The following is a 25,916-nucleotide window of genomic DNA, read 5'->3' as shown; positions in this document are numbered from 1 at the left end:
CTGAAAGCAGAGCAGGAACAGACAGGTTTGGCAGATGTACTGGATGTTTGGCTGTGCTGGTTTAAACCGGCAGTCATTAACTGAGGGTGAACGTGTCTCTGGGCATGTCTGAACCCATAGGAGTCAGTGTTGGAGAGAAGGAGTCTAGCAAGAGAGAGTGACTCGTAGGAGTGGGTGGCAAAGAGCAAACCCCCTTACCTCATGCACCCCTAACACTGTCATCGATTACATAATGTGCATATGATAACAGGTACACTTGTGGACCCATCAGGACTGTTGCCATGGCACCCATACATAGACATGTACAGTAACCATAATAACATACTGTACAAAATTTGTCATCATGATGTCATGGTGAACACACTTTTGAGTCATTTTTAATATGACGTATAATATTAATAAACTTTAATACAGTGGTCTCTTCATTTTTCCTATAGCTGTCATTGTACAGCAAGTAAATACTACTCATGATGTCTGAGATAATCTACATGTAGGAAAAACTTTTAAAAGTTTTTACAATCTTACTGTTTTGTGATCGTGTGATGTGATTTCCTGTATGATGTTATAGTATGATGTAAATGTCACTTCATTGCCAATGATGTTTCTGCAAGTTACATTACATCGACTTACAAAATGTTTTATGGATTTTTTAATAGGTTATTTTATAATAATTTATAATAATAAAAGTAGAAATAATATATTTTTTCAAACCATTTTATTTCTATGGCGCTTTTACAATGTAGATTCTGTCAAAGCAGCTTCACATAGAAGATTGTAGTGAATTGAAACAGTGTCAGTCTAGTTTTTAGTGTTAAAGTTCAATTTAGTTCAGTTCAGTGTGGTTTAATATTCACTGCTAAGAGTTCAAAAACTAAAGAGCCAACCAAATTATTATTAATAATAATAAAATTAATAATAATACTGTTAAAAAATATTGTTGTTAATAATAATAATAATAATAATAATATCAATCATATTTTTAAAATAATAATATTGTTAATAATAATTAAAATAATATCAATAATAATGTTAATAATAATATTTTTGGTAATATTAATAATAAAATGCAAAGCAAACTGTTAACAATATTGTTCATAATAATAATAATATTAATGTTAACAATATTAATAGTAATAATAATATCAATAATAATGTTATTAATTATAATATTGTATATAATCATAATAGTAATAAAATTAATAATAATAATAATAATACTGTTAATAATAATAATATCAATCCTATTTTTTAAATAATAATATTGTTAATAATAATAAAAAATAATATCAATAATGATTTTAATAATAATAATAATATTGTTAATAACAATAATAAAATGCAAAGTAAACTGTTAACAATATTGTTAATAATAATGATAATAATAAAAATAATAATAATGTTAATATTATTAATAGTAATAATAATATCAATAATAATGTCAATAATTATAATGTTGTATATAATCATAACAATGATAAAATTAATAATAATTCTGTGAATAATATTGTTGTTAATAATAATAATAATAATAATATCAATCATATTTTTAAAATAATAATATTGTTAATAATAATAAAAATTATATCAATAACAATGTTAATAATAATAATATAGTTAATAATAATAAAATGCAACGCATACTGTTAACAATATTGTTAATAATTATAATGTTGTTAATAATAATAATAATAAATTTAATAATTATACTGTTAATAATATTGTTAATAATAATAATAATCTTGTTAGTACTTATAATTATTATTATCATTACCATTGTTTTATTTATTATTATTATTTATATTAACAACATTATTGTTATAGATCAATACAAGCTGATGTTGATCTCATCTGTCCATAGGATGATTATCCAGCACTTTGAGGACTTTTGTAGAATTGGCCTTCATGTTTTTGAGGCTCACCAATGGTTTACATCTTGTGGTGACCCCTCTGTACATTCGGTGCCGTCTTCTCTTGATTGTTGACTTTGACGCACATACTGCACACCTTCCTCCTGAAGAGTGTTCTTGATCTGGCCAACAGTTGTGAAGGCTGTCCTCTTCACCAGGGAAATAATTATTCGATCCTCCACCACAGTTGTTTCCGTGGTCTTCCGGGTCTTTTGGTGTTGCTGAGATCACTGATGCGTTCTTTCTTTTTTAAGAATGTTCCACACAGTTGTTTTGGCCATGCCTGATATTTTTGCCATCTCTCTAATAGGTTGGTTTTGTTTTTTCAGCCAACTGATGGCTTTCTTTACTGAAAGTGACAGCTATTTGGATCTCATCTTGAGAGTTGACAGTAACAGATTCAAAATGCAAATAGCACACTTAAAGGAACTCTGGACGTTTTATCTGCTCATTGTAATTGGAATAATGAGGGAATAACACACACCCGGCCATGGAACAGCTTAGAAGCCATTTGTTCCCCTGCCCTTTTGGACCCCTAACAAGTGGGAGGTACAAATGCAAACTGTTGTAATTTCTGCAAATTAAAGCGCTCCGCCTGCAGTTAAAGCACATCTTGTTTTATTTTAAATCCATTGTGTTTGGTGTATTGACCTTATTCTAAAACGCGGAAGTGCGCCTGTTTTCGCAATTGTCTTAGAACTTCCGATTCAGTCGCCTATGGGAGAAATGACTAGGAATAATAAACGGCAGAAAATGGCCAAACTACTTGCTCAACAAACAAACGTTTGCATGACTACACAGACCAAGAAGCATAATATAATAAGAAAATATTAAATTGCAACATCAAGCAGCGTAACGAGCAGTTGTTAACGTCAAAAAATGAATGGAAGTGAATGTGACCGGAAGTCGCGAGACAAAAAGATTCAAATGGCAGCGCCCACTCGACAGCTGAGAATAAGGTGAATAGAGCCAAAAATGTTAGAATTGTGTCGATGTATAAATATTTATGGACCTAATTATATATATATATATATATATATATATATATATATATATATATATATATATATATATATATATATATATATATATATATATACCACTTAAAACAGTCGACAGCTGTTTTTGTGCTTAAGACGAAGTGCCAAAAAGAGAAATTTACACTCGTTTTCTAAACTCAAAAGCTTCGTATTTCCTCGCAAATAATAGTAAATCAGTTTAATATTACAGCCACAATGTGTTTTCCAAGATCAACAACCGCTCAGTATTTCCTGTGTGAGGTCGCAGCATTGCAGAGGATTCATTTCCTCTCTCTCTCTCTCCCTCACTCTCCTTCTCTCTCTGAAGAGGAAACATCGTGACGTCACTCGAGTGTTGTTTAACAGAGGCCTTTCCCAGATGCTTCATCATCACTTTCTCGTGTCAGGGCAGCGGTCGGTCATTCATTTATTTATTCATTCATCCTGTCCGGTGAAGAGTTCAGCAGAGATCCGGAAAGACAGCATTTTCATAAGTGTGTCAGATTCTGCCGGTCAGACTGAGAAAACACGACAGCTCAGTCAATGTCTGGAAATAAAGGGTGGCTTTAAAAACAGTAGACTGCGGTAGATCATAGTTTATGAGTAAATTAAATTCAGTTTGCTGCTTTACCCAGGTGATTTATGCTTTAAGATATATATATATATAGAAGGTAAGCTATAAAAAACCTATGCAAAAAATTGCTTACATTAGTTTTACAACATCCCTACAAAAAAAACAGCTTAAACCGGCATAGGCATTTCAGGCTGGTTTCTAGCCATTTCCAGCCTGGTCTTAGCTGGTCAGGCTGGGAAATGACCAGCTAAAACCAGCTTGACCAGCCTAGCCAAGCTGGGAGCCCAGTCAAAACCAGCTATGTCCTGCTTAAACCAGGCTGGTCAAGCTGGTTTTAGCTGGTCATTTTCCGGAAACCAGCCTGGAAATGGCCAAAACCCCTCTAAAACCAGGCTGGTCAACCAACTAAAATCAGCTAACCAGCCTAGGCTGGTTTAAGCTGGATTTTTTAGCAGGGATCCTCTTGAATGATTTCTATATACAGCGCTCAGCATAATTGAGTACATCCCATTTAAAAAATGAATATTTTAAGTTGGTGAATTTGAACAAAACAGATTTATTCATTAAAATAATGGTTTTGTCACTGAATATCTTTAAAATTTTGAAATTGAACGATAATACATTTAAATTTATGCAAAATGTTGCAAAAAAAATTACAAGCTAAATTTCAACAAAATTGTATATATTTTTAGTTTTTCTTAATTTCTTTTTCATCACATATTTTTCACTAGCTAAATTTGGGTTATCGCAAGTTGTTTTGTTAGATTAGCTCCAGATTTGGCTTCAGTACTGACTAATTTAATGTAAATGCACACAACAATGTTAAACAATGTAAACAATTTAAAGCTTTCTATCGAAAATATGATATCAGGCTTGTAGCCAGGGGTGGTTCGGATGGTTTAAGAAGACAAACCCCTCACTGACAAAGATCATGAATTTGCCCCATTCATGAGCTCATTTGTCCTGTTTTGACTGCTATGCCATGATGAATTCTAAAAATAACCCATCAAAACAGTCTTTAAGACCTATATTGGGTGTCGGTACAGAATTTGGGACACCGATCATATATCATTAAAAAAAAATAGGAATCTGTTCAAGTTTTAAATTAAAAACTCCAGCCTATTGTCATTTACTAAGCAAATAAACAGACCAGCATATTCTTCTTCCGTCCATCAGAATTTGGGACGTTGATTTTGGCATGGCATGACTACAGAACAGGACGTTTCCTTTTTTTTTCTTTCTTATGATTTATGATGTCATAAATTTTGTGTTTTCATATTACTTTATTCCAAATGTTTAGCAAATGTTTTTGATACATCAAATGGCTAATCCTGCGAAAATACTGTTTAAAATTTCCCTAAAATGTAGTATTTAAACCTCACACAGTATAGGGGTTGAGACTTTAATATTTGTTTATTTAAATTTACAAGTCTAGTGGGGAAAAATATGTTTTAATATACAAGTGCAATCATGTGGAACAAAATAACAAATTTGATCAAGGAAATAAAATACTTAAGGAAGGCTAAAGTTTGTATGGTGGATGATGATGTTTTATCTTATATGTTATTGGCTTGTGAATAGGGTTGCGGCTGGAAGGGCATCCACTGCGTAAAACATCTGCTGGATAAGTTGGCGGTTCATTCCACTGTGGCGACCCTTGATTAATAGAGGGACTAAGTCGAAAAGAAAATGAATGAATGTAGGTATAAATGTATTTGTGTATAATTTTGTTCCTGTCTTAAAATGTGGAGGTACTGTTTGTTTTATGCATTAATGATGAAGCCACACTTTGTTTTATTTAGCAGCGAGGACCACAATGGAAACAAGCCTAGGGCTTTTTTGTGTTTTTATCCTCGACGGTTTTTATTTCGAAATGTATGGGATTCTTGTATTTTTGTACAGCTTGTCTGAAATCTGTCAAACAAAAATTCAATTCAATAGTTAAATAGAAAATCGGGCGAATAACTGCAAAAAGGTCCACTTTTTGAGAAAAAAGAACCACCCCTATCACCAGACTGGCTACAGGCCTGCGTATCGCTTTATTTTAATGGTCCCTGTTACACATTTTGTTGAATTTAAGTTACACTGATTGCATCTACATGTTAACTAATTCTCATTAGATTATGAGTAGACTTTTAGATTGGGGTTAGGGTTAGTGTAAATCTATTGAAGGAGCAGTATCAGCAGATACAGTCTACTAATACTTTAGCCTGATCTCACGAGAAAACTTCAATATTTTAATACTCAAATGAAAAAGAATTGGCATGATGTAGTTGCAATGCAACTTTTAGTCAACAAAAAGTGCAATCGGCACCATCAAAATAAAGTCTTACTAAAAATCTTAATTTAAAAGATAGATTTGTAAGGAATGTAGCCTACTCATATTCCTATATGCTGAGCACTGTATTAACATTAACGTTAAGCTACATAGAAATACAGTATTTGTGCATGCATGTTCTCTCTCCTTACGTCTCATTCTGGCTCTTCTCGAGCAGATTTGTTTGCTGTGCAGTTTTACCTCAGCCTGCCAGAAAGCCATGTTGGGTCTTGCATCATCCCTGACTAAATGCGAAAAATTCTGGAGACATTACTTTCCAGGAATGCTGAAACATCTGCGCCCTCAAGAGGAACCGCTGCTGTCCGGAGAAACCTACATTTTACAGTCTACGGGAGAAACATGAGACTGTGCTGACATCTGATGGACTAAACGAGTAACTACAATCGACACTGCACACTGTGCGAAGAATAGAATAGAATAGAATAGAATAGAATAGAATAGAATAGAATAGAATAGAATAGAATAGAATAGAATAGAATAGAATAGAATATTATGCTATGGAATATTTTTAGTAAAAAAAATGTTATAGTTTTTAATAACGTTTACATTTTTGGCATGTTTTCATTTTATAGCAATTCTGTTTGCATTCAATTATATTATATTATATTATTTATTTATTTATTTATTTACTTTTTATTTATTTTATTTTTTTAAATTTATTTATTTATTGTTTATTTGTTTATTTTATATAATCTGTTTATTTATTTATTTATTTATTTTTAAGATTTCTGTCTTAGTTGTTATTTAGTTCAACATTCGATTTTTTTTCCCAGCTTTATTCCCTCAACCGAAACTTTGTATAGAATAAAATAGTTTAGAAAAAAAATAGAAACAGTCTATGGAATACTTGTAGAATTAAATGATAGTTTTTAAATAGTGTTTAAATGTTTTGATATGTATTCATTTTATAATTAACCTGTTTGCTTTTCTTTGTTTATTTCTTTCTTTCTTTCTTTCTTTCTTTCTTTATTTATTTATTTATTTATTTGTTTGTTTGTTTATTGTGATTTTCAGTTTGGTTTCAGTCTTAGCTTTTATTTAGTTTAATATTCTAATTTATTTTCCACTTTATTCCTTCAACTGAAACTTTGTAAAGAATAGAATAGAATAGAATAGAATAGAATAGAATAGAATAGAATAGAATAGAATAGAATAGAACAGAATAGAATAAAATAGAATATTAGGCTATGGAATACTTAAAAAATGTAGTTTTTTATTTAAATAGTTTGGTATGTTTTCGTTTTATAAAAATTACATTATTCATTCATTCATTCATTTTCTTGTCGGCTTAGTCCCTTTATTAATCCGGGGTCGCCACAGCTGAATGAACCAACTTATCCAACTTGTGTTTTTACGCAGCGGATGCCCTTCCAGCCGCAACCCATCTCTGGGAAACATCCAAACACACACACACACACACACTATGGACAATTTAGTCTACCCAATTCACCTGTACCGCATGTCTTTGGACTGTGGGGGAAACCGGAGCACACGGAGGAAACCCACACGAATGCAGGGAGAACATGCAAACTCCACACAGAAACGCCATCTGAGCGGAGGTTCAAACCAGCTACCCAGCGACCTTCTTGCTGTGAGGTGACAGCACAACCTACTGCGCCACTATGTCGCCAAAAATACATTATATATATTTTATTATGTATATAATAAAATTATATACATATTATATTAGATTTTATTATTTACTATAATTTTCATTTTGGTTACAGTCTTAGTTGTTATTAAGTTCAATGTTCTACATTTACATTTAGTCATTTAACAGACGCTTTTATCCAAAGCGACTTACAAATGAGGACAAGGAAGCAATTTACACAACTAAGAGCAACAATGAATAAGTGCTATAGGCAAGTTTCAGGTCTGGTTTTCTGGTTTATTTTCTACTCTATTTCTTCAACTGAAATTGTGTTACTGTTAGCTGCTGCAAGGCAACAGCTTTTTGTTAACTTTAATTCTCTCATATGTATATGTTAAAGTGAAAATAACATCTAGGTAATAATAAAAGGATTGGTTCATTTTAATTTTAGGCAAAATTAAATGGTACTTCAAAATATAATATAATATAATATAATATAATATAATATAATATAATATAATATAATTAATATAATTAATAAAACATAATATAAAATAATATAATTTAATATAATAGAATAGAATAGTATAGAATAGAATAAAATATAGTATAATATATTATTTTATATTATATTATATTTTATTTTATTCTATTCTATTATATTATATTATATTATAATAAAATAAAATATAATATAATATAATATAATAAAATACAGGGTGACGAAGTGGTGCAGTTAGTAGTGCTGTTGTCTCACAGCGAGAAGGTCGCTGGTTCGAGCCTCGGCTGGGTCAGTTGGCATTTCTTTGTGGAGTTTGCATGTTCTCCCTGCATTAGTGTGGGTTACCTCCGGGTGCTCCGGTTTTCCCCCACAGTCCAAAGACATGCGGTACAGGTGAACTTGGTAAGCAAAATCGTCCGTAGTGCATGTGTGTGAGTGAGTGTGTGTGGATGATTCCCAGAGCTGGGTTGGAGCTGGAAAGGCATCCGCTCCATAAAAACAAGCTGGATAAGTTGGCGGTTCATTCCGCTGTGGCAACCCTGGATTAATAAAGGGTCTATAATATAATATAATATAATATAATATAATATAATATAGTATAATATAATATAATACAATATAACAATATAATATAACATAATAGAATAGAACAGAACGCAACATAACACAAAAATATAATATAATATAATACAACATAACATAACATAACATAACATAACATAACATAACATAACATAACATAACATAACATAACATAACATAACATAACATAACATAACATAACATAACATAACATAACATAACATAACATAACATAACATAACATAACATAACATAACATAACATAACATAACAATGTAATATAATATAATATAACACTATAATATAACACTATAATATAACATAACATAATAGAATAGAATTGAATAGAATAGTATATCATCAACATAACACAAAAATATATAATAATTTAATATACTATAATATAATATAACATAACGTAACATAACAATATAATATAATATAATATAATATAATATAATATAATATAACAATATTGTTACGTCCCTGATGGTAAGTGTCTAGGAGTGGGAGTAACAGTGAAAAGTTTTAAAAAAATGTTGGTTGGGGTGAGTGTGGGTCAGTCCCCTGCCTTCACGACAACACACCAAATTCAAGTTAAATAATTTATTAACAAATGTACAATAGGAAAACAAAACTGGGAAGCAAAAATAGACTTCAGGAGGGGGAAAGGCCAAAACAACAAACAAAAGTACACTCTAGCTAGTTAGGGAGTAAAACTGTCTAAACTGACAAAGTAAAATTAAATCAACAACAGAAATGTACACTAACTCCCTAACTAAACATAAACAAGAGAAAAAGGGTTTCAGAAATAAAATGGCACCCACCTCCCTACGGCTTCCAAACACAAAGTTAGTTTTCATAAACAAAGCTCAAATGGCTTCAGAGGCTTTAACAACAGATATTAACTTCAACAAGTTAAACACAACAGCACCAATAGTTTCTCACAATAGCTCAACCAGGCAGGAGAGAGACCACACTCTGGAAGCAAGCTTCAATGTGGCTTGCAACTGGCAGGCTTTTAAGCTTGCCGGGCAACGAGTAGCAGGTGCAAGCAATCAACTTCCTCTCCTCCACACCTAGCTGAGAAACAGGTTGCAGGAACGGAGAGAGAGAGAGAGAGAAAAAAAACCAAAACACAATAATACATTCAAAACACAATGGAATGTAACACCCCCAACCATAAGTTTTCAAGTTAACCAATCTTGAAAAAAAAAACTATACAAACCAAAATTTACTCATTTTTCCTTTTCCTTTCTACTCTACAGCATGGGGAATTCTCGAAAGGGCATCAGCTACGACATTTTCAGAACCTTTACGGTACTGGATAGTCAGGTTATATTCCTGAATAATAAGGGACCACCTCATTAGACGCTGATTTGAATTTCTCATTCTGTGCAGAAAGACAAGGGGATTGTGGTCTGTATACACAGTGACACAACTACTACCTCCAAGGTACACTTCAAAGTGTTGCAAAGCCAACACCAGGGCTAAGGCCTCCTTCTCAATCGTACTGTACTTTTGCTGGGCACTGGTAAATTTTTTTGAAAAGAAAGATACTGGATGTTCTACACCATTAACATCTTGCAGTAACACAGCTCCAGCACCTGAGAAACTGGCATCTACTTGCAGTAGGAATGGAAGGTCAAAACAAGGGGCAGAGAGTACGGGTGCACTACTTAAGAGGTCTTTGGCAGCTTTAAAGGCAGAGTCACATTCAGGGGACCATACAAACTTTCGGGCAGTGCTGAGCAAGTCTGTTAAAGGGGTTACTATGGTAGCAAAGTTTTGACAGAAGCTCCTATAGTAACCCACCATTCCAAGGAAACGTCTCAGCTCTCTTTTGTTGCAGGGAATGGGAAACTTCAAAATAGCTTCAACTTTCGCCTCAACAGGCTTCACTTGACCCTGACCTACCTTTTTACCTAGGTAAGTTACTACTGCTTTGGCAAACTCACACTTCTTAAGGTTAAGTGTTAGAGAAGCACTAGCCAGTTGTTTGAAGACTTGATCAAGAATACTCAGATGTTCTTCCCAACTGTGAGTGTAAACCACTACATCATCTAGGTAAGCTTCACAGTTAGGGATTCCTGACAACACTTTTTGCATTAACCTTTGGAAGGTTGCAGGAGCATTGCGCATCCCGAAGGCCATTACAGAGTACTGCAGCAGATTATCAGGGGTCACAAAGGCTGAAATCTCAGATGCACGGTGACTTAGTGGCACTTGATAATATCCTTTTAGAAGATCAAGTTTTGTAATGAAATGGGCACTACCTATTCTGTCCACACAATCTTCCATTCGGGGCAAAGGAAAGGAATCAGGCTTGGTCACACTATTTACTTTGCGGTAGTCAGTGCAGAAACGGAAGGTTGAATCTTGCTTGGGCACCAACAAACATGGGGAGCTCCAAGGGCTCTGGCTTGGTGTGGCAAGACCATGTTGGAGGAGATATTCAACTTCCTGCTTCATTATCTCTCGCTTTTGGGGATTTACACGGTAAGGGTGTTGTTTTATGGGAGGAGAGTTACCTACATCTATGTCATGTGTGATCATAGAGGTTCTGCCAGGGACATCAGAGAAAAGCATGGGATATTTATTAAACAATTGAGCAAGAGATTGCTTCTGATCTTCGGGCAAGTATGCAAGGTAGTTATCAAGCTGACTTAATATTGTAGAATTTTGAAAGTGTGCAGGTATCACTTCATCTTCATCAGAACCATCCACAATAGAACTGAGAACAACAGTCTTCACCTCAACAGGTCGGGCTGCCTCAACTTCATTGGCTGCTGAATCTTGTGTCTTATTTTCACTCACATAAGACTTTAACATATTTATGTGACAAACTCTGCTTTTTCTTCCGCGGTCAGGAGTAGAAATTACATAATTCGTCTCACTCAACTTCTTTTCAATGCAATAGGGGCCAGCGAATCTAGCATGGAGTGCAGAGGATGGAACAGGGAGTAGAACAAGCACTTGATCACCAGGCTGAAAACTGCGTTTAACTGATTTCTTATCAAATCTTGACTTCATCTTCGACTGGACACACACAATATGGGCCTTAGCAATGTCACAGGCACTATGCAGTCGTTCACGGAAGTTACTGACATAGTCCAACAGGTTGACGGCAGATGTTTCTTTAGACAGCAGTTGTTCCTGGAGGAGTTTTAGGGGTCCACGAACAGTGTGGCCAAAAACAAGTTCAGATGGGCTGAATCCTAATGATTCTTGGACCGTTTCTCGGACAGCAAACAATAGCAAAGGCAGACCTTCCACCCAGTCTTTTCCAGTACTCACACAAAATGTCCGGAGCATGGTCTTGAGAGTCTGATGGAACCGTTCTAGCGCCCCCTGCGATTCTGGGTGGTAGGCGCTTGACATCTGATGAGACACTCCCAACTCCTTTAAAACTTGTGCAAACAGCTTTGATGTAAAGTTAGAACCTTGGTCAGTTTGGATGACCTTTGGGAGGCCAAATATGGAGCAGAATTTGATAATCTCTTTGACTATTACACTAGCTCGCAGAGATCGCAGTGGAAACGCTTCTGGAAATCTTGTAGCAGCACACATTAAAGTTAGTATGTACTGATGACCAGATTTTGATTTTGGAAGGGGCCCAACACAGTCCAAGATCAAGCGTTCAAATGGTTCATTTATAACTGGTATAGGTTGAAGAGGGGCAGTGGGAACAGTCTGATTAGGCTTACCAGAGAGTTGACAGTCATGGCAAGCTCTGCAATAACTCACAACACTGTTTTTCAATCCAGGCCAGAAGAAGTATTTCAAGATTCTCTTGTAAGTCTTAGTGATACCAAGGTGACCAGCCAAAGGATGCTCATGCGCCAGCTTCAGGACCTGGGGACGGTAAGCAGAAGGTAACACAACTTGATGTACAGCTAACACATCTCCATTTACTTGTGGTTTCCATCGTCGCATGAGTATACCATCCTCCCAGTAGTAAGTAACTGGACCACTCAGATTTTTAGCTTTTTCAAAGCTGACAGAAGCATCCAGAGACAACGACAGGGAAGGATCAGCTTTCTGAGCAGCAGCAAGGTCCTCCTTTCCAACTTTTAAAAGAGTTGCAGCTGAATCAGAATCACTCCTTTCACAAGGGGAAGAAATCTCAGGGTTAATGAAGAGTGTACACTCAGACATGCCAGACACAGGATTCATAAAGGAGTCACTGAGGTTCACAACATCGTCCAACTTTCGGGATTGTGCTCTAGTAACAGCACAGGCAGGAAAAACAGCAGGGAAATGAGCAGCAACAACATCTGGCTGTACAGTCACCTCAGGCTTATCCAACACAATAGGACAAGGAAAAACTTTACCTCCAGCCAGGTCATTTCCCAGGATGATGCTTACGCCCTCCACCGGCAGTTCACTCCGTACTCCAATTTGAGCTTGGCCTGTGACCAAATCTGATTTTAAAAAGACAGTATGCAAGGGTACTTTAATACAGCTCAGTTCTATTCCTCTGACTAGTACATCTGTGCCAGTGTATGTTTTGTCAGAGAAAGGTAACACTCCAGCTAAAATGAAAGACTGAGCAGCTCCCGTATCCCTCAGGATGGATACTGTTTGGCTTGGTGAGTCAGCTGAAAGAGACACAGAGCCAGTTATCAGGAAGGGTTTATATCCAGAATCCTGGAGTGGTTGAAATGAAGGGTCAGATACAGAACCAGCTTGAGCAAAAGCTACACTCTTTGACTTTGTAGAAGCAGACTTCTGTTTCCATGCTTTACAGTCAGATATTAGGTGACTAGAATCTAGGCAGTAAAAACAAACACGCTTTCGGCTTGAATTATCCAGCATGGGTTTTACTTTCTCTGACTTCTCAGATGAAAGAACGGGTGAGACTGCCTTTACCTGTTCATTTGCAAAACCTCGATGCCTGAATTGACGAGTACTTGAAAATACTGACCTATGGGTTAATGCAAACTCATCTGCTAATACTGCAGCTTCAGAGAGGGAATTTATCTTTTGCTCATTTAGGTGTATCACAATGTTCTCAGGAAGACAACTTTTAAACTCTTCAAGCAAGATGAGTTCCTGCAGTTGATCGAGAGAGTTAACCTTACTGGCCAGACACCATTTCTCAAAAAGGGTTCTCTTTTCCCGTGCAAACTCAACAAAGGTATGTTTGGCTGTTTTCGTTGTACCTCGAAAGCGCTGGCGATATGCTTCAGGCACAAGTTCATATGCACGTAAAACAGCAGCTTTTACAACATCATAATCCAAGGACTGATCTATTGGAAGTGCAGCACATACTTCCTGAGCTTTACCCACAAAGTTACACTGGAGTAGTAAACCCCACATGTCCTTGGGCCAACCAAGTTTTTCAGCAATCCGCTCAAATGCAGTGAAATATGCATCTACCTCTGCTTCTCGAAAAGGGGGTACTAATTTAATATACTTTGCCACATCAAAGTTAACCCGAGCATCATTGGGAGAGCCAAAATTAACAGTACTACTCTGTGCAGGAACAGCAGTCAGGGGTGAGGAAGGTCTAGAACTTGGAGCTGACACAGGCTTGTTTAAATTAACAGTGCTACTCTGTGCAGGAAGAGCAGTCAGGGGTGAGGAAGGTCTAGAACTTGGAGCTGACACAGGCTTATAGCGTAGAGCTTCTGCCTCAAGTGACAAAGTCTTCAGCTTAATGTCTCTATCAGCTTGTACTTCAATCACACGAAGATGAACAAGTTCAGTTTCATGCTCTTGTTGTTTAATGGCTAACTCAAGCTCCTTTAGCTTTATCTCCAATAAAGGATCCATAATTGGCTCATTACCAATAGGAACAGCGTCAACATTAGTTTCAGCTATTTCAACTAATTCCTGCTCCTCTAGCCCATCAGTTTTTGACTCAACTGGTAGGATACCAGAATTAACCAACTCAGTATATACCTCATCTTTTAAAACTGCTTTAGTAACATCCCTAGACACAGAGATTTTAAAGAACTCAGCAATTAACAGCAAATCCTTCTTACGACAACGATTGAAAACTTCTACAGTGGGAGCAAGACTAAACTCAATCAAATCAAACTCCATTTTACAAAGTACAACCTATCTGCCCCTTTCCAAAAAAAGAAAACAGCCACAACTACAATTAGACTAAGAAAAATCACTAATAAGTTACAAAACTTCCCCAAAATTCAAATTGTAGAATACAAAATTCTCAAAGTCAAATTTGAAAAGGTAACGTTTAACTTTGTTCAAATCCAATGGATGAGCCCCCAATTTTCACTGTTACGTCCCTGATGGTAAGTGTCTAGGAGTGGGAGTAACAGTGAAAAGTTTTAAAAAAATGTTGGTTGGGGTGAGTGTGGGTCAGTCCCCTGCCTTCACGACAACACACCAAATTCAAGTTAAATAATTTATTAACAAATGTACAATAGGAAAACAAAACTGGGAAGCAAAAATAGACTTCAGGAGGGGGAAAGGCCAAAACAACAAACAAAAGTACACTCTAGCTAGTTAGGGAGTAAAACTGTCTAAACTGACAAAGTAAAATTAAATCAACAACAGAAATGTACACTAACTCCCTAACTAAACATAAACAAGAGAAAAAGGGTTTCAGAAATAAAATGGCACCCACCTCCCTACGGCTTCCAAACACAAAGTTAGTTTTCATAAACAAAGCTCAAATGGCTTCAGAGGCTTTAACAACAGATATTAACTTCAACAAGTTAAACACAACAGCACCAATAGTTTCTCACAATAGCTCAACCAGGCAGGAGAGAGACCACACTCTGGAAGCAAGCTTCAATGTGGCTTGCAACTGGCAGGCTTTTAAGCTTGCCGGGCAACGAGTAGCAGGTGCAAGCAATCAACTTCCTCTCCTCCACACCTAGCTGAGAAACAGGTTGCAGGAACGGAGAGAGAGAGAGAGAGAAAAAAAACCAAAACACAATAATACATTCAAAACACAATGGAATGTAACAATATAATATAACATAACATACTAGAATAGAATAGAATAGAATAGAATAGAATAGTATATCATCAACATAACACAAAAATGTAATATAATATATTATAATATAATATAATATAATATAATATAATATAATATAATATAATATAATATAACATAATAGAATAGAATAGAATAGAATAGAATACAATATAACATAACATAAGATAACATAACAAAACATAATATAACATAACATAACATAACAATATAATATAATATAATATAATATAATATAACACTATATAATATAATATAATATAATATAATATAATATAACGCTATATAATATAATATAATATAATATAATATAATATAATATAACAATATAATATAACATAACATACTAGAATAGAATAGAATAGAATAGAATAGAATAGCATAGAATAGAATAAAATAGTATATCACCAACATAACACAAAAATATAATATAATATAATATAATATAATATAATATAATATAATATAATATAATATAATATAATATAACGCTATATAATATAATATAATATAATATAACGCTATATAATATAATATAATATAATATAATATAACAATATAATATAACATAACATACTAGAATAGAATAGAATAGAATAGAATAGCATAGAATAGAATAAAATAGTATATCACCAACATAACACAAAAATATAATATAATATAATATAATATAATATAATATAATATAATATAATATAATATAATATCTCCTTTATAGTTGTATTCCTCGGTTACATTCATCGCTCTGCTTCTCCAAGTGGCCGGAAGAGGGATGTGATGTAAAAATCATCCTGAGCAGTTTTTTTTTTCTCCTCTTCTTCCTCTCGTGTGCAGCAGATCTTCCCATGCATTGTAACGGTGTTGAAGAACATAAACCCCTGAAACACAATGCCTCGACATCTGTAATGGCCTGTTGACTTTCGGATGTGATTTCTGTGGGATAAACGATTGTCAGGATCCCGAAAACAGGTAAATATTAACTTTGAGGCGAAGTCTTAAACACTTTCTGGATCAAAACTGAAGTTGTTTGGTTTTTCTGGACTCTTTGTTGCGATTGAGAAACACTCCTGCGTTCAGACTGATCAGATGTGTGTGATTCATGCATGGCAGAAACTTTGTTTTGTCAACTTTTGACGCTTTTCGCATACATTTCTTGGGTTTGTCATCTATCGTTTACAGTCGGTTGTGTAGAAAACGTTCAGTAAACAGCCAATATCGTCTACACTGTACTTTTTCTGAAGTATTCATGGTGTTTTATTGCTGTTGTTTCACTTTATTGCTTTGGTCAAGTTTGTTTCTCTCTGTTAAAGATGTTTATTTATCTATTATTCACCTTTTTAAAACATCTATTAGTTATACTAGTTAAGAGAAAAGACAATGTCTATTAAAATAACCTGTTTTATCTTATGGATTGGCCACGAGCGATTTGTGATTAAATCGTTTACGACTCGAATGTGAATCGATTCACAAGCCGGTTTAAATAATTAGTGATCGAATCTTCTATGGGTTATCGAGCGACCAGTTCTCGTTTAGTTTTTAACAATTCCTTCATTTACTGTCGGTTGTGTGGAAAGGTTTAAATGTATTGACAATATCATCTACATTGTGCTTTTCTCTGTAGCATTCACGGTGTTTTGTTGCTGTAATTTCACTTTATTGCCTTGTCGGGTTTGTTTCTCTCTGCTGAAGATGTTTTCGTCGTTTCTTTTCTTTGACAGCCAGCTGCTTAATGCATTCATTTGTTTAAATTAAAGACAATGGATTGTCCACGAGCGATTCTTGATTTAATTGTTTGAGTCGAATCTGAATCGATTCACAACGCGATCTGAATAGTTAGTGATCGAATCGAGTTGAATCACTTTGATAGAGGATCGAGTCACTAGTTCTCGTTGAGTTAGTCGGTTGTTTGGAAAGCTTTATATATATTGACAATATCTTCTGTATTGTGCTTTTTCTAAAGTATTCATAGTGTTTTGTTGCTGTTATTTACCTTTATTGCCTTGTTGAGTTTGTTTCTCTCAGTTGAAGATGTTTTAGTTGTTTATTTGACTATCAGCTTCTTAAAGCATTAGTTTGTTTAAAGTAAAGACAATGTCTATTAAAATAACCTGTTTTATCTCATGGATTGACCACAAGCAATTCAGAGTTGAGTCGTTTAACGAGTCAAATCTGAATCGATTCACAAGCTGGTCTAAACAATCAGTGATCGAATCAAGTTGAATCACTTATCGAATTGAAGTTAGTTTTCAACAGTTCTTTCATTTAGAGTCAGTCGTGTGGAAAAATATCAAAATATTGACAATCTACATTGTAATTTTTCTTAAGTATTCATAGTGTTTTGTTGCTGTTGTTTCACTTTAGCTATTGCCTTGTTGAGTTTGTTTCTCCTTGTTGAAGATGTTTTAGTTGTTTCTTCAGCTTTATGAAACATGTCTTGGTGTTTGCGGTATTTTGCTGCTTATATTTCACTTTATTGCCTTGTCGAGTTTCTCTCTGTTGAAGAAGTTTTAACTGTGTTCTTTTCGACAATCAGATTTATAAAACATGTACTCGTTATACTAATTAAGAGAAAAGACTATGTCTATTAAAATGACCTGTTTTATCTTATTACTAGTCCTCCAGCAATTGGTGATTGATTCATTTCAAAAGTCGTTCTGAATAATTTGTGATTGAATTGAGTTAAACCACTTTGATTGGTTTTCAAATCACCAGTTGTTGTTTAGTTTTCAACAGTTCTTTCATTTACAGTCCGTTGTTCGGAAAGGTTTAAATATATTGACTATCATCTACATTGTGCCTTTTCTGGAGAATTCATGGTGTTTTGTTGCTGTTGTTTCACTTTATTGCCTTGTCGAGTTTGCTTGTTGAAGATGTTTTAATTGTCTCTTTGATGATCAGAATTATAAATCATGTACTAGTTATATTAGTTAAGAGAAAAGACAATGTCTATTAAAATAACCTGTTTTATCTATTACCTGTTTAAACAATTTGTGACTGAATCGTTTCACGAGTCGGATCTGAATCGATTCACAAGCCAGTCTGAACTCTGATTAATTAGTGATCAAATTCAAGAGTTCACACCTAGCTGATGATTGATTATAAGCAAGTTTGGCATGCTGTCTCGGGAGAGAGCCCTGAGCTCGTAGGTTCTTGAGCCCTGGGCTCCCTCCCGTTTGGAGGAAGAGAGGGGAGCCTCGAGCTCAGGTAGATCTCGACAACTCCCCTTTTTATAATAGCTAAAGATTAAGATTGAAGGCTATTAAAAGATATGCTGCATTATTAGATTACCTGTATTGAAATTTAGATTTAACGATTAACTTGTTGTACATGTTTTTGGAATGTGGGAGGAAACCGGAGAACCCGGGGAAAACCCAAGCAAACACGGGAAGAACATGCAAACTACACACAGAAACGACCACCGGCCTGTTAAGGAACTAGAACCAGTGACGTTCTTGCTGTGAGGCGACAGTGCTAGTCACTGAGCCACCGTGCTGCCCTATGGAGGGAAAGGTGAAAAGGTAGGGGTGGAAGGGGGGATTCTTCAAATCGAAGATGACTGTAGTGAGAAAACCCTGGCTCTTTATAGTGGTTAGGAATGGCCTGATTGGTTGATCAAGCATGCTAATGCAGAACCAGCCGTGTTCAATCATAATCACGTGCTCCTCTCGAAATTAGTTTATGAATAAACTTCACTCAAGTTGAATTACTTCGATGGGTTATCGAGTCACCAGTTCTCATTGAGTTTTCATCAGTTCTTTCATTTAAAGTTGCCTGTGTGGAAAGGTTTAAATATATTGACAATATCATCTACATTTTGCTATTCATAGTGTTTTGTTGCTGTTATTTTACTTCATCGCCTCGTCGAGTTGGTTTCTTTTTGTTGAAGATGTTTTAGCTGTCTCTTCACCTTTATAAAACATGTATTAGTTATGCTAGTTAAGAGAAAAGACAATGTCGATTAAAATAACCTGTTTTATCTTATGGATTGTCCACGAGCGATTCGTGATTGAATTGCTTCACGATTCAGATCTGAATCATTTCAAAAGCTGGTCTGAATAATTAGTGATTGAGTCGAGTTGAATCACTTTGAAGTGAAATTAGTTTTCAACAGTTCTTCCATTTACAGTCGGTTGTGTGGAAAGCTTTGAACATATTGACAATACCATCCACATTGTGCTTTTTGGATTGGTTCAAAACGTGCAAAAATGTTTTAATCTGAGGTTATAGAATAAAGTTACGTTAAAACCTAGCACACCATTGTTTTTCTTGTGAAATTCCCAATAGGTTTGATGTGTCAAATGACCCTCTTCCTATTGATAAAACAAAAGTTGGATCCAATATGGCCGACTTCAAAATGGCCACCGTGTTCACCACCCATCTTGAAAAGTTTGCCCCCTCACATATACTAATGTGCCACAAACAGGACGTTAATATCACCAACCATTCGTATTTGATTGAAGTGCATCCATATAAATGGCCAACCCTGTAAAGACAGCAGTCATGTCTTTGATAGTGTATCAGTTCCCCTATAGAGAAAATTAGGAGATTTGACTGTTTTGCTCTGTTTACATCTAGCTTTGTTGAACATTAGTGTTTAATGTACCACTTCATGGTTGATTTTGTCACTATGTAAAGGATATTATGATTTTTATTGTGATATTATGAGTTTATTATGATTTTTTTTACCCTCGTCCTTGAAATGTTGAAAAGCATTATTGATCCATCTGTCAAACCTTTTGTAGGAGCAGTGTCAATGCAAAAAGCCAAAATCTAAAATAGACTGTGCATAGAAATATTGTATTATTTATATTTATTCGTAATATATTTATGCACATATTTTTTACAGTACTTATACTACATGCATATTTCTGTTTATACAACTGAGATTTTATAACGAAGGCAGATTCAGCATTTTATAAAATCTATTATTTACAGTTTTGGTGTTAAAAAAGCATGGCCATGAATGAAGTTTTTTTTTTCATCAACTCTAATTTTTAATAAAAGTTGTAGCTTTGATAAAAGAATGAGCTTTTAAATTCACCAGATTTAGCTGTTTTTAATTAAAAAATAAACAATAAAAAGCAAGACAGAGAATCTATTTGTACTTTGTCAGAAAGCCCTAAATTAAGCCAATACTTTTTTAAATTTACTCTGAAAAAAAATCATTTTCTTTTTTAAATATTTCTCAAATGATGTTTAACAGAGCAAGGAAAGTTTCACAGTATGTCTGATAATATTTTTTCTTATGGAGAAGGTCTTATTTGTTTCATTTCAGCTAGAATAAAAGCAGTTTTTAGTTTTTTAAACACCATTTTAGGGACAAAATTATTAGCCCCTTTAAGCTATACATTTTTTTCGATAGTCTACAGAACAAACCATCGTTATACAATAACTTGCCTAATTACCCTAAACTGCCTGATTAACCTAATTAACCCACTTAAGCCTTGTATACTTTAAGCTGTATAGAAATGTTGTGAAAAATATCTAGTAAAATGTTATGTACTGTCATCATGGCAAAGATAAAATAAATAATTTTTTAACAAATAACAGAGTTATTAAAACTTATGTTAAGAAATGTGTTGAAAAAAAACTTCTCTTTGTTAAACAGTAACTGGAGAAAAAAATAAACAGGGGGGCTAATAACTGTATTATTTTACTTCAGCTGTATATAAATATATAAATCCCAACCAAACTAAATATCGCAATGTCAGTTTTTTCCAATATTGTCCAGTCCTATTGAGCATGAACAGTCTTTTTTTATCATTCTGTATTACTCTAAAGTCCCTCACTGTTTTTCATCAGATTAACCTTTTCATGCATACGATCACACCGGTGTGATTAGAACATTAAGGCCTTTAAAAGGCATTAAAAAGTCTTAATCGCGTTTTTATGAGGTCTTAAATTTTGTTTAAGCGTTTTCCAAATTGTTTGACTGCAAAAAAGCATATGTTCATTTTCCTCCTAATATAACAGCGCAGTGCTCGATCCATGCGATTGGTTCGTGTCGGGACGTGTCCACCCAAGTTCCTCCATCCGGGTGATGTGACGTAATTTGCGACAAACACACAAAGATGATGTGACGCTCTCCACATGTAACAAAACCATTGAGCAAAACAGACGGTAAAATAAAAAAATGTATGTTTGCGTACTCCTGGTTGGAAAAAGACGAGTTTAAACAGTGACTGAAGCCTGTCGCTGAAAACCGCCATGTAATTTATTCTTCAAGCTTTGTTTCCTCCGAGCTTATCTAAGTGTTGCATGGTTTTGCTCCCTTGATTTATTTAACTACAACAGTTTAATAACAACTGGATATTAAGTAAAATTTTTGCTATAGATTAGAACTTGAAGTGGCGACGAGGTCTAAATATTTTCTGAGAAAGTCTTTAAAAAGTTATTTAAATTACATTTAGTAATCCTGCATACCCTGAAAGAGGAGTGTAGAATCTTTAATAAAAAGAGCAAAAGTAACATATCCCTTTAAATGACTGACTTGTTTAATGAGAAATTGGAGCTTAGTGATGTTTAATTAAATGATAAACCCATTAGTAACAGATAACCAAAGGCATTCAATTCTGAGTTGTTTAGCCATAATGTCATAACAGCCATTTCCTCTGTTTTTTTATTTTGTTTTACTGCTGTTTTTCCTTCTTCTGTGATGCAAGAGCGTGTTGTGTGCCAGAGCAGAGGTCAAATGTTGCCTAACAAATGAAAAATGCCTCGGGCGTAAATTCTCATAAATTAGCTTTTAGCTCTTGTTTCTGTCTGTGTCTGATTATCAGAGTCTCTTCAGCGTTTATCTCTGAAAGTCTCTGCAGACCGTAACGCTTTGCTGCTATCAGCAACTATCTACTTGCTAAAGCCATTTAGGGGCAGATGACCAAAACGACTTTGATTATGTCATAATGGGGATAAAAGAGAGGATGAGTTTGTTAGGAAGGCAGTATTAACCCTTTCATGCCTGAGTTTTAAATCCTCCAGCTAACCTTCCTGCATGAGTTTTTTTTTTTTTTTTTGTGACCGTTACTTAGCCAGTTAAACTCTGCGTGCCCGGTAAAAATGACAAAATGACATCATCGGGGGAATGAACCGCCAACTACTGCATTATGTGTTTTATGCAGCAGATGCCCTTTCAGCTGCAACCCAGTACTGGTAAACATCCATACACACTCTTTCACACACATACACTACGGACAATTTAGTTTATCTAACTCACCTATAGCGCATGTCTTTTGACTGTGGGGGAAACTGGAGCACCCGGAGGAAACACAAGCCAATATGGGCAGAACATGCAAACTCCACACAGAAATGCCAACTGACTCCACCTGGACTCAAACCAGCGACTTTCTTGCTGTGAGGTGACAGTGCCAACCACTGAGCCATCATGTTGCCCTGACATTCCTGTCAGACATTCCACAGAATTTTATCATTTTACGCTTTTGTACTTTAAACAAATAAGTGCAAGTAAAGCGTCTTTCCAGAATACATTTTACTCTTTAAAATTGTAGTGGTAACACTGATTATTAACTAGCACTCTGTTATTATCAGCAACCATAGTAGTGATACCAGTGTGAAACAAACAGTTAAGAATGTCAGAAAAGTGGGTCACTTCAGATTCAAATGTGAGAAACTGCTGCAGATTCTTTACGGCCGTGATAAGTTATCTTGAGATTACGAGGTTTACATTTTTGCAAGGACTCTGTGTGTTAGACTGAGAATAGTATTACATCATGTCCAAAAAAAAAAAGAATGTTTAGGGTCAATAATGTGCAGATTCAACTTTTTAAACCCTTTGGGGTAAAATACAATAGACATACACAGAGTTAATAATTAAAATAAAATAAAACCAATAGCTATTACGTGACAGTTGTTTTGTCTCAATCCAATATAATTGGTTCATATTGAGATTTTATTTTATACATTTGACAGACACTTTCAGGTCATTGATTCAAAACACATCCACGTAGGAGACTTTTTAACATAGTCTTCTTATAATTTTCAAGAGATTTGGTTGTGTTTGTTGATTTTCCTGTATATGAATCAGATCTTAGCATACCTCGTTTGACAAATTTTCCATTACGTTTTAAGAAGTGTTTTATTCGGTAAACAATGTTGCTAAACGATCTGAATTCAATGGATTCACTAAAATGGCTGTATTAGGGATGCATTTTTTTTTTTGACACAGAAAATTTTGTTTTCGGCCAATGTAGTGAGAAAAAAATGTGGTAAAATATGGTAAACAAAAAAAAAATGGTAAACAACGTTATTAAATGGTCTGCACTCACATGGATTCACAAAAATAGCTGTATTAGGGATGCATTTTTTTTTTTTTGACATCGAAAATGATTCAACAATTTTTCATTTTTACCCAAACAAGAGAAAAAAAAAAGGTCAACTTATTTGCACGCGTGCTGCAGTTGAAGTTCAACATGATGGCTCAATATTTCACACTGTGGATATATCGCTCATGTAATTGCATACATTCATTTACTCATTTTCTTTTTCGGCTTAGTCCCTTTGTTAATTAGGGGTCGCCACAGCAGAATGAACCGACAACTTATCCAGCATATGTTTTACGCAACGGATGCCCTTCCAGCCGCAACCCATCTCTGGGAAACAACCATACACACTCATTCACACACATACACTACGGGCAATTTAGCCTACCAGATTCACCTGTACCGCATGTCTTTGGACTGTGGGGGAAACCGGAGCACCCGGAGGAAACCCACGCGAATGCAGGGAGAACATGCAAACTCCACACAGAAACGCCAACTGACCCAGCCGAGGCTCGAACCAGCCACATTCTTGCTGTGAGACGACAGCTCTACCTACTTCGCCACTGCGTTGCTAGGTCAGGACTTATCAGGCTTTATTAATTTGCCAATACACACCTAGCCATGACGGGGAGTATACAGGTGATCGTTATCTAGCAGTAGTTCGCTTTATAGGTCTGAAATAATATTTAGGGAGACAAGACTAATAGTAGCCGACACTTACATTGATCTCCTGTAACGTTATCTAAACTTGATTTACAGGACGTCTCTGACATTTTGGTTTTCGGCATGCTTTTGAGTTAATCTACCGAATTCGCTGTTATAAAATATTAATGTTTTACATAATCTTAAATAACAAATAGAGCTGTAAATGTTAGATATTATTTATATACAGTTGAAGTCACTTGTTAAAATATGTTTTAAAAGCATGCAATTGTTGTTCAAAACAAAAAACATCATGCATTTAGTTGTTTTAGGCAGTTTCTATCACTTTGTGATTTTGACCTTGAAATCTCATATTACAGTCTAAGCAAGAATACAGTGTCAAGAGCTCAAATCCAAGCAATATTCTGTCTCCCTTAATACAGCTTGCTTTTCACTTGACACTTGTTAAAATATGTTTAAAAAGCATGCATTTGTTCTTTAATACAAAATTATTAGTTCCCCTTTGATTTTTTTTGTGAACAATTGTTTTTATTATTTCAATTTTTTGTTTAATATAGAGAGCATACAGCATATGACCATATCATAAAACAACCCCGAATCCCGCCCCCACCCATGTAGACTTGTTCTATAATGACAAAACTTAAAGCTTGCTGTGTTCTATAAAAAATAAAAAAGCAAAAAATTATGTAAACCCTAATACAGAGTAGAAGTTAGGTACTTACAAATAAATAGCTATTACATCATGAGATACATAAAGACCATATAAACAGCAAAGCTGTACATTAGAAGGAAGAAACAAAGGATTTGATGATTCCTTTTGATTTTTTATTTCCTAAATGATGTTTAACAGAGCAAGGAATTTTCACAGAACCTTCATGACGCTCGCCTGTGACGTCAGCACCACCCTGCTACACACAACTTATCAAGCTTACTTTTACAAACATGGTTTAAGACGACGATTTACTCTTTCGGTTTATTATATTATAATTCACGCTATATATTATAAACAAATAAATATGCAAAAACACATAGACCTGTGTGCCTTTTGGATATTTTGTACGTGGGAAATACACTTTATTCTGTTTTACAGTTGTTAAAGTTTTAAAACTGTATAAATGTTCCTACATAGTATTATCACAACACGTATTTAAATAAGTGTATCGCTCGCGTGCACACAGAAATGAGATTGAGGGACATGTCTATATGGTCCATCATGGATAGATAACAACATTCAATATTTTTTTTTTGTCACTAAGAACAGCGAAAAGCAGCCCAAACAGTCACATCTGCTATACATTTTCAGGAGGAGTGTAAAACGTATGACCGAGTTAAATGTATTCAGATGAAGAAAACAAAAACGACGAAAAATCTATTGATCACGTTAAAATGACAGTTAATATGTCTGTATTTTTACACATTTATTCACATGTTTGCATTACTGAGAGCAGGAAAGAGACAGGCTGCACTGCAGTATCATCATAATATCGT

General features: G+C 34.7%; 1 protein-coding gene across 4 annotated transcripts in view; it reads left to right on the top strand.

Annotated features, from left to right (window-relative positions):
- Positions 1-16,324: 16,324 nt before the first annotated feature.
- The window catches only part of ddr2l (discoidin domain receptor family, member 2, like), a 99,621-nt gene continuing 90,029 nt past the window's right edge, over positions 16,325-25,916 (top strand). For all 4 annotated transcript variants that reach the window (XR_015490723.1, XR_015490722.1, XR_015490721.1 and 1 more), the window contains exon 1: positions 16,325-16,458. The gene's annotated coding sequence lies outside the window, so the exon portion shown is untranslated. The remainder of the gene's footprint in view (positions 16,459-25,916) is intronic.

This window comes from Danio rerio, chromosome 5 (assembly GCF_052040795.2).
Source record: "Danio rerio strain M-AB ecotype USA chromosome 5, GRCz13ab, whole genome shotgun sequence".
Lineage (NCBI taxonomy): Eukaryota > Metazoa > Chordata > Actinopteri > Cypriniformes > Danionidae > Danio > Danio rerio.
The sequence above is the reverse complement of the archived record's forward strand: the minus strand, read 5'-3'. Positions and strand labels throughout refer to the sequence as shown.